The sequence below is a fragment of the Barbus barbus genome (genome assembly GCF_936440315.1).
Source record: "Barbus barbus genome assembly, chromosome: 7".
Lineage (NCBI taxonomy): Eukaryota > Metazoa > Chordata > Actinopteri > Cypriniformes > Cyprinidae > Barbus > Barbus barbus.
Genome location: NC_136735.1, coordinates 8563248 through 8579743, shown reverse-complemented (window position 1 = coordinate 8579743; position 16496 = coordinate 8563248).

Here is a 16496-nt window from a genome sequence, read left to right as displayed (position 1 = left end):
CATAGAAGTATGAGATATTGATTCCATAGGCAATGTGCTTGTGTCCAAGCTGTTACATTAGCTATAGCCCTAATCAGGAGCCTGAACGTGCGGGGTTCAGGCATAAATCTCTCCTTTTCACTCTCTCTCCTTCTCCAATCCCTGGAAAAGACCCTTTCATTGTGATGTATTAAAGCCAAGCAGGTCTAAATATCCCCCGACAGGCCTCCAAACACAAATCAAAGTGCTGGGCAAGAGCAATATGTAAAACCATAGGCTCCATGTCCGTTGAGGGAAATCCTGCTGCGTTAGAGGAAAAAAATATAATGCCTCCCTTGTCACTTTGGCACAAATTAAATAAAACTCTGTTTAGCGGAGCAAAGAGCTGCATAGGTCTGACTTTAGAAACACAGTGTGCTTGCGATGGGAGGGAAGCGGCTGCGGGCGGTTAACTTTAGATCTTCGAGATTCCTCCAGAGCTTATTTCTCTGGCATGCACACAGCCATTGTCCAATCAGGCTCAACAGAACTTGGCAGGCCTTGGCAAAATGCAGAATCTAAGAATTGTCTCTATTTTCATTCATGTGCTGGAATTTGAATTAAATTGGCTACACGCTCCACATGATGTTGAAGAGGAATTCTCTGAATTGTCAGTCAAATCTCTAAGGTCATGTGTTTAAGGTTTTAAAAAAGCATTGTGTTCAGCTCCATTGTTTTTTCAACTTATATTTTCCCAGACAAAATCTCAAGTTTGAACTATCAAATGGAAATGTCAAATAGGAAAATTTGACATTACATAAAAATTCTTGACATTAAATCTTAAGTCGATTCTTAGGCCATTTAGTATGGACATCTTAAAATATTAAACATCAGGAACTTGCATTATGCCACCATTAGTGATTAATGTTCTCTTCTGTAAAGTTTCTTGCATTTCTGCCAGTAATGAAACGGACAAACATTCACAAGTAAAAACATTACTATTTTTGAGTTTATAGGATTTGTGTTTCGTGAAAGCATAGACCAACTTTAAGTTGATGCAACAACTTTTCCATAAGTTGGGTTTGCCCAAATCCTGAAGGTGCTGGTCACACATTTTTGTGTTTTCTCAACAAGTTAATTTTCCCCTTAAATTGTACTTAGAATTCAGCATCTTGTATGCTACTTCAATTCAAATTGAGAAATTAAATTACATTTAATCAAGGCATTCTTAGTTCAATTCAGAATTGTCTACAACTCTGGAAGATGGGGACAATGACAAAAATATTTTAAATGTAGAAATGCATCTAAATATACACTACCATTCATCATTTTACTCCAGTCTTCAATGTTTCATGATCCTTTAGAAATAATTCTAGTATGCTGATTTGGTAACCAAACTATTATTTATTTATTTGTATAATTATTAGTTGATGGTTGTGAAATGTGGAATGTGTCGATTTTTTTCAGGGTTCTTTGAGTAACAGCATGTATTTTAAGTTTTTTTTTTTATAATACAAAACTATTAAAAATAGTATTATAGTAGTCTTTACTGTCATTTTTATTCAATTCATTGTGTCCTTGCTGAACAAAAGTATCAATGTCTTTAAAAGCAACTGACCCCATACCTTTGAACGGTAGTGTATTTCCAGCAGTAAGTACAATGTGATTAATAATGAGAACCACTTAAGGAATTGATAAGAAAAGAGGCATCATATGAATCAGTGATGATCAGCTCATATATTGCATAAATACATTATGTATGTTGATACATTAGAGTATACAGTAACAAGCAGAAAAGCAGGCAGAAACTGCTGTGTCATAAAACTGACTCGCAATTCTGATCTTTGAAGGAAGATGTATTTAATTCTCCGTGGCATTACCTTGAGGATGCGGTAGGCCTGCTCTTAAAAACAAGATTGCATTTCAGTGATCCATCACTCCAAATACTCTTCCATCTAGTCTTCCTGCCATCTTTCTTATAGCACAGAGTGAAGCGCACAGCACTAGCTTTACATTAATTTAGCTTGTGGTTAAAGCACCTCTTACAGAGCTTCAGTGTAGAAAAGACACTGAAATATTACCCCAGACAGGAACATTAAGCACCTCCTTGAGCAGAAAGACCTCATATGTTATATATATATATATATTACTATAATATTGCATGAATTGGTGCAGGCTGATTTAGTTTGACCCGCTGAGGATGTCAAATGTCTCACATATGGCAATTTCTTAGCAAGAAGTCATACGTCAGGCTACTTATTTCATCTCTTGTTTTTTAATCCTCTATAACTGGCAGGTATAGAAAATTCTGCATGGAGACTCTCTCTTATTATGAGTGGATGAATCAAAATGTCTGGGGGAATGTGACTTTGCCACACAGAGTTGTGTCATTAGTGTGACCTGTCATGGATTTTTGCAGTTTGCTCATTAAAAGTCTCTGTCGCTTTCTCCAATGCCGGATCAGCTGGAACTTAATCAGTGATTCTTTATGCAGGTTTTTTCTTTTTTTTCTTCAAACACACTACTGAATAATTAGGAGAAACGAGCACTAGGGAAGTACTTCGAATGGGAAATGCTCATTAGTCTTTTTAAGTGTTAAGACATAACACTTTTTAGACAAAGTATTAGAAAAAAATAGACTTAAAGTCTGGTCGCAGAAAAGTTTTTTGGGGGTGTTTCAGATAATGGGGTGGATTTAGTTGTGCATGAAGGTCCTACATATTCAAATGTTCATTGGTGACACTTGGATATCCTGAAAAATATGTAATAATCAGAATTTGTGTACTGAAACTCTATAAACTGAAGCTGCTGTGTCTTATATTCTATGTGAAAATAGCTGGCTTATCTGACTGTTTTGTAATTACAGTATTGATCAGAGTCCACAAGAAGGAGGAGAGTCTCTTGACACTAATGCCCCTGTTCTAATGCGCGCGCGAGAGAGAGAGAAATAGAGAGAGAGAAGGGCAAGTGTGTATCAGCTGTAGATGGGACACGTAAAGAGTTTTTACCAAGGTTAATGGAAAATTAATTATTATCTGATTAATTTAATTTAATTTAATTAGCCACAGTTTATAAGTGGGATATTATCGACTAAGCAAGTGTTTGATGACTTGTAAAAAGAAAGTTTATTATAAAAACGTTTTTTCACTTTTGGGATTGTAAAAAATAAAAAGAAAGTTATAGTCAAAGACAGAGTCATTTGGGGGGATATATATATATATATATATATATACATTTTTCTGAACGAAATTTATTTGAAATAAAAGATTTTGTAACATTTTTCTTAACTATCATGTTTGATCAATTTAATGTAATTGCTGAATGTATCAAAAGTACAAATATTCAGTCCATACTTATACGTTAGAAGGGATAAATCATCCAAAAAAATGAAAAATATGTCATAATTTACTTACCCTCAAGTTGATGTAAATGATGATGAAATTTTCATTTTGGGGTGAACTATCCCTTTAAGGATAGCCTAACAAAGCACAGATGAAAATTTTATATCATTGAAGCTGAAGGGAAACTGGGGCTTGAATCAAGAGTTGGAATAGTATTCATACAGTTTAAGACACTAAGTAATGTAAGTTGCAGAAATGTATTCTCTTTCTTCTATTCATTAAACCGTTTTTGAGTCATTCGTTTAAATCATAGAAAAGTGTGAGAAGTAAAGCGGGAGAGATGGAAGAAATCAATAAACTAATTTCAAAGTTTCAAGAAAGTTCATAACTTGCAAGCAACCAAACCAATGGCCATTTACTCTGCTAATTTGTTCTCTGTATTTGACAACTGCACAAGAGGTCTGAGTTGCAGCTGACACATGCTTTAAGACTTATGTGTCAACTGTGTCAACTGCTAACGGCTTAATTGTTGACCTGGTTGAGTCAGAAAGTTAAAGTTAGAGCTGCTTTGTTTTACATCTTGTCTTGCTGTTCATGGTTTTCTTTTCTTTTGCTTTGACTTTATAATGAATTCTCAAAGGATCAGACTATGCTAAACAAATAGTTGTTTTACAGGGAGTTGGTTGAAACAAAATATTAGCTGAGTGTTCAGGATTATAACTGAATATGTCAGTGTGCTGTTTGTAGAAGGCGAAACATTTTACAGCATGTGACTTTTTTCATGCCTGAAAGGTCCATTTGTAGGCATATTTGGGACCCAAAAGGGTGTGAAAATGTAAATCAGAGTTTGTTATTCTGAGATTTAATGACTTAATCAGTTCCCAGCAATCTTTTTTGCTGTATTATATACATTTCTATCATGACAACTCTCGGAGGGAGACATGCTGCTGTGAGCATGTAAGAAATACTGCTGCTGCACATGTATGATATTAAATAACGCACATATATACCATACATGAATCACCCCATAGCAGACCTATACAGGTGGAGCTGGGGGAGGTGGAGGGTTTCTAAAGTGCAGTGATGGCACTACATCGGGGCTAGGGGGGCTATAGCCCCGTCAGAAGTTTGAATAGCCCCGGTTTAGAACCCCACCCCCAATAAGGTGACAGTCCCGTATTTCAGCTCTATTTTTAGTCTCCCGCGAAAACAGCCTAATCAAAGGCAACCAAGCTCGTCTTAGAACAAATTTACCATCCAATACACAATTCGTCATTGATTAACTAGCAGTAAGTGAAGCCGGGATAGGTGGAATCACGCTGAATGACACAACTGAAGCACTGTCTCGGCCGTGTGCCCGCGCTTTCCTACTGTAGTTCTCTCAGACAGCGCGCAATCAGTTCTCCTTGTGCCTGAATTGTGAAATAATGCGAGACACTATGATCCAAAAGCGCAACTTTTGTTAATAAAAGTTTAATTCCTTTGTTTAATATAAGCGAATATGTCTTTATTGTTACTTTGTGCCAAGAATCCGGTTCGTGGTCTTCCGTCCACTCGCCATCAGAGGTCGCTTTTCCATCATATTGACTCTCACACCATACAGTCTGTTACATATTTGACAATAACAACAAGGAGACAGCCACCAAGATCACACTCTCAGGAGACCATCAGACCCTCAAACTCACCTCCACAGATGTCTGCACAGCATTGAGCCGGATCAATGCATGCAAGGCTGCTGGCCCCGATTGCATTCCTGGACGTGTGCTCAGGATATGTGCAGAGCAGCTCACAGGGGTCTTCACAGACATTTTCAACCTGTCCCTCACCCAAGCAACTGTGCCAACATGCTTTAAGTCCACATCCATTGTGCCAGTGCCGAAACACTCCTCCCCAACGTGCCTGAATGACTACTGCCCCGTAGCACTCACACCCATTGTTATGAAGTGCTTTGAGCGACTGGTCCTGGCATACCTCAAGAACTGCCTCCCTCCCACACTGGACCCACACCAATTTGCCTACCGTAGCAATTGGAGCACTGAGGATGCAGTATGCACAGTACTGCACTCGGTACTCACACACCTGGATAACAACAACACATATGTACAGATGTTGTTTGCTGACTTCAGCTCAGCATTCAACACCGTCATTCCCTCCAAGCTGACCACTAAACTTGGAGACTTGGGTGTTAACACCTCCCTCTGCAGCTGGATTATGGACTTTCTGACCAACAGACCTCAGCATGTTAGGTCAGGCCACACCTGCTCCACCACCATCACACTCAACACCGGCGTACCACAGGGCTGTGTGCTGAGCCCATTTCTCTACTCCCTCTACACCCATGACTGCAGGCCTGTGCATGGATCCAACTCCATCATCAAGTTTGTGGATGACACCACAGTGATTGGCCTCATCAGAGACAACGATGTGACTGCCTACAGGGAGGAGGTACAGCACCTGGCTGCATGGTGCACTGGCAATAGCCTGCTCCTCAACACCAGTAAGACAATAGAGCTTATTGTGGACTTCAGGAAGAAGAAAAGTTGCACGCATGACCCCATCCACATTAACAGGATGGTTGTTGAATGTGTCTCCAGCTTCAAATTCCTGGGAACCCACATCTCGGAGGACCTGACCTGGACCACCAACACATCCAGCCTAGTCAAGAAGGCTCACCAACGCCTCTTCTTCCTTAGGACACTGAAGAAGAACCACTTGTCTCCAGCCATCCTTGTGAACTTCTACCGGTGTGTGATTGAAAGCATCCTGACCAACTGTATCACAGTCTGGAATGGGAACTGCTCAGTTGCTGACCGCAAGGCACTGCAGAGTGCGGTGAAAACCGCCCAATGCATCACAGGGACACCACTTCCTGCATTGAGGACGTCCAGAGAAAACGCTGTTTACGTCGAGCTCGCGGCATTCTTAAGGACTCCTCTCACCCTGACCATAGACTGTTTAACTTACTGCCCTCTGGGAGGCGCTTCAGGAGCCTCCGAACAAAGACCAGCAGACTCAGGAACAGCTTTTTCCCTAGAGCTGTCTCCCTACTGAACTCTGCCCGATGATACCCCCTCACACACCACTACAAACTCTCCACCCCTCCCCATCACTAAATCGGTAAAAAAATAAATGAATAAAAATCCATATACACTGAGTACTCTGTACTGGAAATTTTTATTTTCTATGCACTTTCAATGTTCATTGCACTAGTGTTTATATATCTTAATGTATAGCTTATTCATATCCATTTGTAATTATGTTCATAGTTTTTGCTCATAGTGTACATACATTTACTGCATAATCCATCTGTATAGTATGTTCATATCACCCATCTGTATATCATACTGATAGTATTTAAAATTTGTAAATGATGTCCATAGTACTGCCTTATCTGTATATTTCTGTACATATGTAACATATTGTAGGCACTGTATGTCCTGTACCTCTGCTTATTGCACTTCTGGTTAGATAGTAGGCTATTGCCTATGTTGTGTGTGGGATTTATTTATTTTATTTTTTTCATTAAGAGTAACACTGAATCAACCATTAATTTTGTTCCAAGAATAGGAAAGATTTAACGTTAAAGATCCAAATAAGCGCTGCAGATGCGAGAATGCTTGCTGTTGAGGTAAACAGACGCTCTCGATTTTTCTCTGTATATTTGCAATGGCTGTAGAAATGGTCCTTAATTCTTGATTTGGGTACGGCACAGACATGTTACAAGTAATAATATGATTTAAAAAGTCTTGGCAATAAATGACTTCCTAAATCAGCTTAAGTTCAACTTAATTCATGTTTTACTGTTGCTTATTGTCTTGTAGGCTTAGGTTTCATTTTTCTATTAATTTTAATGAATATACATATTTGTAGGAGCCATTTATAGGTTTTGTTATATTACAACATGTTTTCTTTCTTTTCTTTTATGTTATATGGAACTTGTGTGTGCCCTCTACAGGACGAACCATTCTGGAGTCTGTGTGTGCCCTCTACAGGACAAACCATAAGATAAAGCCACAGGTGTCTAATGAGATGGTATGGTTTGCCTGAAGCACACGGTCTTTAGATCTTCTTTCTCCCGTCCAATGTTCCCGGTGTTTCATAATTTGCAGTTTGAATTGTTTTGTATTTACTTATAATGTTAAGTTGTATCAGCTTAGTTTGCAACATTCAAGATAAATAAATCAACCGTGATCTACATCATTTTCCTGGAGTTTAATGGATGTAGAGGAGCAAACAAAGAGGTGTCTGAAATGAACCCAGCAGACCCAAGAAGTGACTTTCTAAAATCAAGTAATAGTCACTACATATAAAATGAATAAATAAATAAATCAATAAAATGAGTTGTATTTATTTTCTGTTACAAAATTTTCATTTATTTATTTTTAACACTGCACCACCAGCCGCCATTTTTTCTTGGGCTACAGGCCAGGTGATGCTGCAGCACCCCTACTTCCCGTAATGCTTCTGTTAAATGTGGTGTGTACCATAGCTGCTTTTATTTAAAAAAAAAAAAAAAAAAAGACACTTTTTATGAATATGGATTATTTTTTTAGTACCACCACATATTGGTCTAGCCCCCCCTTTAGCCCCGGAAGAGCGCACTTCAACTGCGGCTGTGTCCAAATTCAGGGTCTGCATCCTTCGGAGTACTCATTTGAAGGATGTTACGTCACAGCGCCGCGACGAAGGCTGTCCAAATTCGTAGGATCCTTCAAATGCGGCCCACAAATACGTCCTCCTTTTCCCCGAATTGGAAGGATGGGTGTGGTGGATCCTTTCCCGTCCTACATATCCCATAATTATTTTCGGCAGAGCGTAATGGCGGACGAAGCGAGCGGTAGCGGAGTGGGAGAGGAGTTTCTCTGACAAAACAAGCTAAAGTTTATGCTTCGGCTCAATGAATTTGTAGGAGAAATTAGTAGAATACTTAAAAACAAATAAAAATAGGCTATAATGGCTTACCTGGATGTGACTGTCTTGTAGTCTGATATAAAAAACTCTCCGACAACGAGCAAAAAAAGTATTTAATTTATTTAATTGCTTTATTTCTTCCAAAATAATTAAAATGAGGAGAATAACTCTTTGTTTGTCCATTTTCCCGCTTCTTGCTTGGCGCTGTCACGGTTGCTAGGCGACAGGATATGAGCAACGGGTAAGGGAGGGAACTGAAAGAAGGGTAGGCTGTCCAAATTCACAAACACCGACTTCCGGGTTTTGCGGACGTCGGAGGATCCCTCCTCCTTCAACCGGGTAGGAAGGATCCTAAGGAGGATGCAGACCCTAAATTTGGACACAGCCTGCTACAGCAAGTACTGGCCAAGTATGGAATTTTGAGCAGCAAGCTCATTGGCTACTGATACAAAAAGAACCAATCAGCTGTGCCATAATAATGATGTAATTATGTCAGATTGAGTTCGACCTATCGGACTGCGCCATCTAGAGTTTCATGGCAGAACTTTGTGTATAAATATAATATATATATATATATATATATATATATATATATGAAAGTATTCAATTTAAGGACATGAAGAACATGTTCTACACAATATGTTACATGGAATATAAACATTGTGGAGGTAGGGAAAAAATTTTATAAATTCTGAATATAAAGATAGTAACGCATAAATATAATCCATGAATATTTGTCCATATGCAAATCCAAAATATATACAGTAATATTAAGTATTGCCACTATGCAGACTGTGCCATTTATCCTAAATCAGGCTTAAAAGTGATTTATGGTAAATAACAGTGGTTCCCACCAGCACTGGAAAGATTTAGGCTTAACTTTATTAATTAATAATAGTAATTTTATTATAGCAAACAAAACAATAAGATATATGTAATATATCTTAAATAATATATATTTTATTATTTAAAAGGAATTGGACAAAGTTTAACACCTTAATCCATTCTTGCAGTATCATATGAGTTAAAAGGAAAATGTTTGTTTCTATGTATTTGTTCCTCGCCCGTGTCGATGGGGGGTACTTGAGACAAAGAGGTTGGGCAACTCTGGTAAATACTACAAAAGAAACTCAATGCCGGATGTCAAGAGTACTGTTTGATGTCCAGAGTTCATTGCCCTTCAAACAAGTTGTTCAGTTACAGATAAGACACACTGCTCTAGGGAAGAAACTGTTCTTATTTCTGATTCTTTTTGGTTTTATTGTCCTGAATCACTGTTTGTATGGTAGTGCTTTGAAGACTTGATGAGCAGGAGGTGAGAAATAAATGGCTTTGTTTCAAAGCCTACTTTTTTAGACCTCGACCCACAGAGTCCCTAAGGAAGCAGCAGAGTGATCGCCGAACTTGACCGATGAAACCCTGTGGTGGATTGAATTTGTTCAATTGCCATAGGAAGTACAACCTCTGGTGACTCTTTAGACAAACTGCTTCCCCTTCCCTTCAAATCACGAAAATTATGGTTTTCAGCAAGATGGGAAATCTCGACAGTAATGATGGTCATGTCGCTGAAAATCAGCAAGTGGGTCTACATCATTTCTTGTCTTCTCAAGCCACTCTTCTTCTCTGTAGACTTGTTGCTTTCACCAATCATGTCAATCACACCAAAGTGTCATCTGCAAACTTGCGACAAGTCCTGGGATATGAAAGCACTCTTGTAGAAAGATTTCAGGATGCAAAAGTCTGTGTGGCACTCTAGTACCATGGGTCAGTGTGTCTGAAGTTTGATTTCACAGCCTATTTGCCCTGTTAGCAAATTGCACAATGTCCAGTAGGGAGTCAATTATGATAGAGTTGGTTAGCTCAAGTCGTTCAAATGTTTTCATGACCCCAAGAGTCAAAGATAGTTTGTAGTCGTATCAAGTGTGGGTATATTTTGGTCTTTTTTGGTGATGGAAACAGGCTGAAATTGAAACCCAGGGCTTTTGAATTGTCGTGAGCTGATCAGCACAGAGCTTCAGGGAGAAATGGAGGAACAGTGTCTGGACTGGTTGTGTTTTTGATTATTTGGTCCATGATGAAACTCTCTCATTGATCATTAGTGAAATTCAGGATCTGCAGGACTGCTATAATGGTGGAGGATACCCATGTTTGATTGATGTGGGAGGTATAGGGTTGGAGGAGACTGGTCTGACTTTCCAATCTGCCCTGTTAGGGCCATTGGATGCTAAAGGTTGTATGTCAACTGGAGAGAAATCTCATCTTTTTGCAGTTGGAACCATCCCGCAGGCATTTCCATACTGAGGATGGGTCATTAGCTGAAAACTTCATCCAGCTTTGCAAAGTAACCCTGAATTGGCTGCTCTGACTTCCCTCACTAGTTTGTTCTTGGCTAACTTGTAGAGGTTTTTATGCCCACTTCTCTAGGCCTTCGTTTTTGCCAGCAAAGCTGTTCCATTGTAAATCAAGGCTTGTTGTGTACGGCGTTGCAAGAAGCCAGTCAGCTACAGCAGATTGTTTAGAGCTGTCTCACGGAAACAGGTCTCAATAAAACAAAGGGCAATTGAAAAGTCCTTATGTATGTTTGAAAGGCACAAGAGCACTAGTGGCCCCGCTTTATTACCCCTCCTACTTTATCTCAAGACTAGCAATAAAACTGCTGCAGTAGTTCAAGATGCGTAATAAATCTCATGGTGAGTACTATGCCATAATCTGTTGGTATAGCATGTTCCTGGTTTGCAAAAGATCTTTCTTGGAAGGCAATCAGATATCCTTAACATTGAATTAACAAATGCGTACAAGCACAAAGAAAGCAAATATTGTTTGAATTTTTTTAACAATTTGAAAGCTGAAACTTATCGAATGCTAAGTTTTCTTTATGCATCAACTGAAAACAGCACAAATTGAACAAACAATTTAAGAAGCAATATTAGTTCATCGAAATGAAGATTGTTTAATCAAGGTTATCAACCCATCCCTAGTGTCATGACAGACTGCTTTTCTGGTTAAAAAATATTCTTGATTATTTGTTTTGCTTTGTTTTTCAATATTTTTTTTCCAGTGCATTTAAACTTGAATTGCAATGCTGCAGTTTGTTACCTCAATTTAAACAGAATTCAAATATTGAAAGCAAATTCAATATAATTTAAATACATTCTCAATTTAGAATTGTGCACAGCCCTGAAGACAAGAGGTTGTTATTTAGGGAGTGGAGAATTTTTAAGCTAAATAATGAAACTTACCATTGAACCCTACCTGGTCTCATGGCATAAATGTTCCTGGGGGCACTTTTTAGTGAGACGTGAAATACGTACCAATAGGTACATCACTGCAGTCAAATAAAATTCATATCTGAGAGAAAAGTGCAGGTGAAAAACTTTGAGTAGAGTGTCTGGGTTTTTTAAACGCTTCAAACAGCAAGCAGCCAAAAACATGTAGGTACTTCATTCTCTCCTCCCTCTCCATTGTATTCTATCATATTTCTTCTCTAGCAATAATCTCTGTTTTGACCTTTTCAGTCCATCACTTGTCTGTAACCTTATTAGCAACCTTTGGGGACCTTTATTTGGGATAACGTGCTAAAAAGGGGGAACTAATCGGATCTCGGTGCTGACAGTGGCCCGGCAGCAATCAAGCGTAATGGAACAAGCCTGTGAATCAATAGCGCTAGCAGTGATCTCGGACTGACAAAGGTTGTTTAGTAGTAGGTTCGTGCTAATTGAAATCAATGGGTAATCTGATGACAGTTCTTGCCTCGATCCCAGAGAGGATTCAAATGATAGGTGAAGATTATTGGAATGGGCGCACAAACTGATTGGCTGTATCTCTTTTTTGCTGATTCACAATTTAGAAAGCTAATCCGTTCGATGGGTGTTAAATAACTTGGATCGATAGGAGCGGCAATACGGATTTAATGGTGATTTCTGTACACCCATGAAGGTTTGTCAATATGCTGCTCAACACCACATCTGACAACATGACTCTTCACTAGTGAGGAATTTAGTGAGAGAGCATGTGTCTGTGACTAAATGAGTTAGGTTGTTGAGTCTTAAAGCTGATTTAGTCTGTTTCTCCCCTTCAGTTTCACATTAATTACGTATACTTGAAAACATGACATATATTCTGAATATCACATGATTTTTAACAATGGCTGTTATTGTTTGCAAAACCCAGAAGGCTAATCTCCCGTGGGTTCCCTTGAATTTTTTTAAGAATGTATGTATTTTTTTTTTCTTCTTATGAATAAAATAAGGTCTGTAGTAAACATAACTTGACGATAGCCTACTCGGACTTGGACATTTACATTGTAAACTGCAAATAGTCAAACCCCAAACATTCTTATGTAGTTTGGGTTAGGGTTTCAATAAAAAAAAACATTTAAATTAAACTTTTTTTTTCATTTGCTTCAGAATTCACCAGTATGGGTGTGCACAATTTACGTTATAGAGCAACACGTCCAAGTTTCGTCAATTTATATTTACCCCAGACCTTGTTTCTTATAAAGTGTTACTCATAAATTGAACAACCCTATTATAAAAACCCATGAGAAAACCTCAAGGAATACCATGGTGAATAAGCCGGGTTTTGAAGTCACGGCTGCAGCATGGCATTTTCCCCATTTAAAGGTATGTAGTTCCCCCAAAATTGACAATCGTCACCATTTACTTACCCATATGTCATTTCAAACCTGTATGACTTCTGTCGAACATAAAATATATTTTGAAGAATGTTGTTAATTAAACAATTTTTGTGACCATTGACTTTTAATGTATGGACAAAAAGAACATTCTCAGAATACCATCTTCGAACAGTAGGCTAGTTAAAGACACAAGGATGAGCAGTGTTGGGGGTAACGCATTACAAGTAACGCGAGTTACACAATAATATTACTTTTTTCAAATAACTAGTAACGCCAGTTACTTTTTCCCCATTTATTGACTGACAGTGCGCTGTGTGAGCATGCTGTTACTATAGATCTAAATGTGAATGTGCATGAATTCATCCCACTCGCAAAAAACAGATTTAGTATTCATCAAAATGAATTAAAATAGTGAAATGCAAACTCATAATATGACGCGAACCTGCAATAATTAAATATGTTAACACAAATGTATCTAATCCCATTTTATTAACCAATGTCTTTGCTGCTGACCTTTTATGATCCAGTTCAATCATACTAATAAGCAAAAATGACTTTAGATAAACTAACAATTGTACTTCATTGTTTTTTTTATTGCCAAAGAGTGTTAAACCTTCTTATCCTGAGTTTTACTTTACAGACGTAAATTTACCTTTCCTTCACAAGATACAATTTGTATTAATGTAATTTCTTGTATTAAAAACAATCAAGCCCTGCTCATATTTTAAAAGTAAAATAAAACGTAATTAGTTACTTTTTTAGGGAGCAACGCAATATTGTAATGCATTACTTTTAAAAGTAACTTTCCCCAACACTGAGGATGAGTAACTGATGACAGAATTCTAAGAAGTTCTATCTATCTCAGGGGTGCCCAAACTCGGTCCTGGAGGGCCGGTGTCCTGCAGAGTTTAGCTCCAACCCAAATGAAACACACCTGAAGCAGCTAATCAAGCTCTTACTCGGCATACTAGAAACTTCCCAGCAGGTGTGTTGAGGCAAGTTGGAGCTAAACTCTGCAGGACACTGGCCCTCCAGGACCGAGTTTGGGCACCCCTGATCAATCTGTTCTAAAATAAACACTTAAAATTCATCTTATGGTAGCTGTAGATACAAATTCTACATATCACATTGCTGAAATCTTCACCTCTGGTTCACTATGTCCCGTTAGCTGTTGTTTCTCCCAATGTCAAATTCATCAAAAGTTTAAAGATGTATCAAACGGGAATAAAATGACAAAAGCAAGGTGAAGGAGCGAAGTATTAGAGATGCAGTTTGAGCAGATTCCCTCGCAGCGCTCTGAGTGCAGTTCTCTAAGCTCCCAGCCTCCACTGGGAGACGTCTCTGAAGTGTCTACAGTCAAGGGGGCTATTAGTGAGATTATGTGGAGTGCAGTGTTTGATTTAATTAATCTGTTGGGAGAAATACCCTTGCAGATTTACTTACATCTGTTTTCCTAACGTTACTTCGACAATCCCCTATGCATACCTAATCAAACGCATAAACATTTATGCAGACGCGGTCGCCAGTGTCCTGCTGATATGTGATGGGATCACTTTGATCTACGTTTTGTTTCTTTATGCATGTGCCGCATGTATTAACAGCACTCGTGCGCTTCTCGGCCTTGGTGGTGGGCGATCAAAGTAAGAGGCAGCTGTCAGTGATTTGGGGGAGTTTTGTAAAAGTGACATTTGGTCTGGCTGAAAAGTCCTTGAAATGCAAAGCGGGGCGATTAGACAAAAGAAGCCGGTATGCTTTATCAAAGCGTGGCCTGGTCCTGCCGTTCGGCTCATTTGGAATCCGGGCACCGCCGCTGTATTTGTCCAGTGCTTTGATACATGCGTGTGCACACTTTCTTATCCCTCGGCTTAAGTCTTCAATTGCCACGGACAAGGACACTGTGACAATTTAAGGCCGGATCTCTATGCTCACAGCTTGCGTATTCATCCTGACCTATTCCAGCACATCTGCAGGGTTTAAGCTCCAGACTCAATTAATCAAGCTGTTAGATGTGATTGAATGGGTCCAAGTGAAAATTGTGATTTTATGGAAAGAGTGGAAAAAGCACCTATACTGCTACACTGTTTGAGGAACATTGGTTAATAGAGTTTTTATTAGAGTAAATGTACAGGAGTCCTTTAATATCTCTATATTGATCGAGTTGAGCATAAGCTAATTAAGAAATGATAATGAGATTTCTACACATTGTCTGCATAGTTTGCTAGTTTTTTTTAAATGCTATAAAAGTTTATTAACGCAAGTAGAAATTTTAGCTTTTTAGTTCGTCTTTTCAAAAAATATACTCTAAAATTTTTTATATTTTTTCATATCATTATTATATGTTTATTGTTTTGTATTTTGTAATGTCAACATTATTATTATTATTATTATTATTATTATCATCATCATCATCATAGCCTTTTGGAAAAACATTCTAACATTTAAACATTTTGGAAAAGGTTTGTTTTTACATGTATAAAATATAAAAATGTTTATTAATTAAAACAAGTAAAACATTTCATTATTTGAAATGTTACTTTTCTTATGTTAGTAAGTGTACAGTAAAAGATTTATTAACAAAACGCTAGAACCAGTGTAGACTCACTGTAACACAGAACATCAAATTTATTAAAATCTGACAAAATATACTTTAAAATTTTCAATAATTTCTTGTAGTATTATTATTATTTAGTCTGTGGGAAAAAAAATCAACATTAGTTCAAAATAACATATTAAACATTTTGATTTTTTTTTTTTTAAAGCATGTAAATTAATTTACTTAAACATTTTTCCAAATATAAAAAAATATAAATTAATAAATGTTTTTACACTTACAAAACATGTAAAAAAAAAAAAATGTAAATAACGTTTCATCATTTTTGAAATGCTATTAGTCAAATACTCTACCTTAAAAGGTGTATCAGTATAGACCCTAAAACAATTTATGCATTATAAAATCACTATAGCTAATATATAAGATATAATATATAATGCCTACTTATAAAGTCGGCATTCTGTAGTTTCCAACGCAGCTCATACAATAAAAATTGAGAAATATCTGCTTTATTAAAAGTGTTTTGGAGGTTCTTTGAATGCAATATGTCTCTCAATAATATCCCAAGTATCCTTGGAAAGTTATTTGCTGTGTAAATGATAGTGTACAGTAGTGACGAAGGGCATGTCTCCACTGAGAACAGAACAGCTGGAGTCTGCTGCCTCGCTGAGTTGTCTGCCTGACTTCCATTTTAAGGGTCATATGAATCTTGCTCTGGTTTATGCTAATATTAATGCAGGACGAAGCTTTGGACCTTATGTAGGTTTTGTGACCTTGAGGATGATCATATGTTTTGTATTTCCAGAAACATTGTTCTTTAAGTTTGTGTGCTGGTTTACTTGGATTATGGAATTTTCTTTTTAAAGAATAAAAGTCAAAATCATGTGATAAGAAAAATGGTGAATGAAATGTAAGCCATTGTACCTCTGTAATAAGATATATTTTTGAAGGTAGCAGGATATTTGACAGGAAAGATTATGAGGGATTTGTGATGTCATCAGAAAATGACATTCAAATTAAGATTACAATATTACTTTAAAAAAAAAAAATAACATTCACTGATGAATCATGCACAAAGTTAGTATTAATTGACATTTTT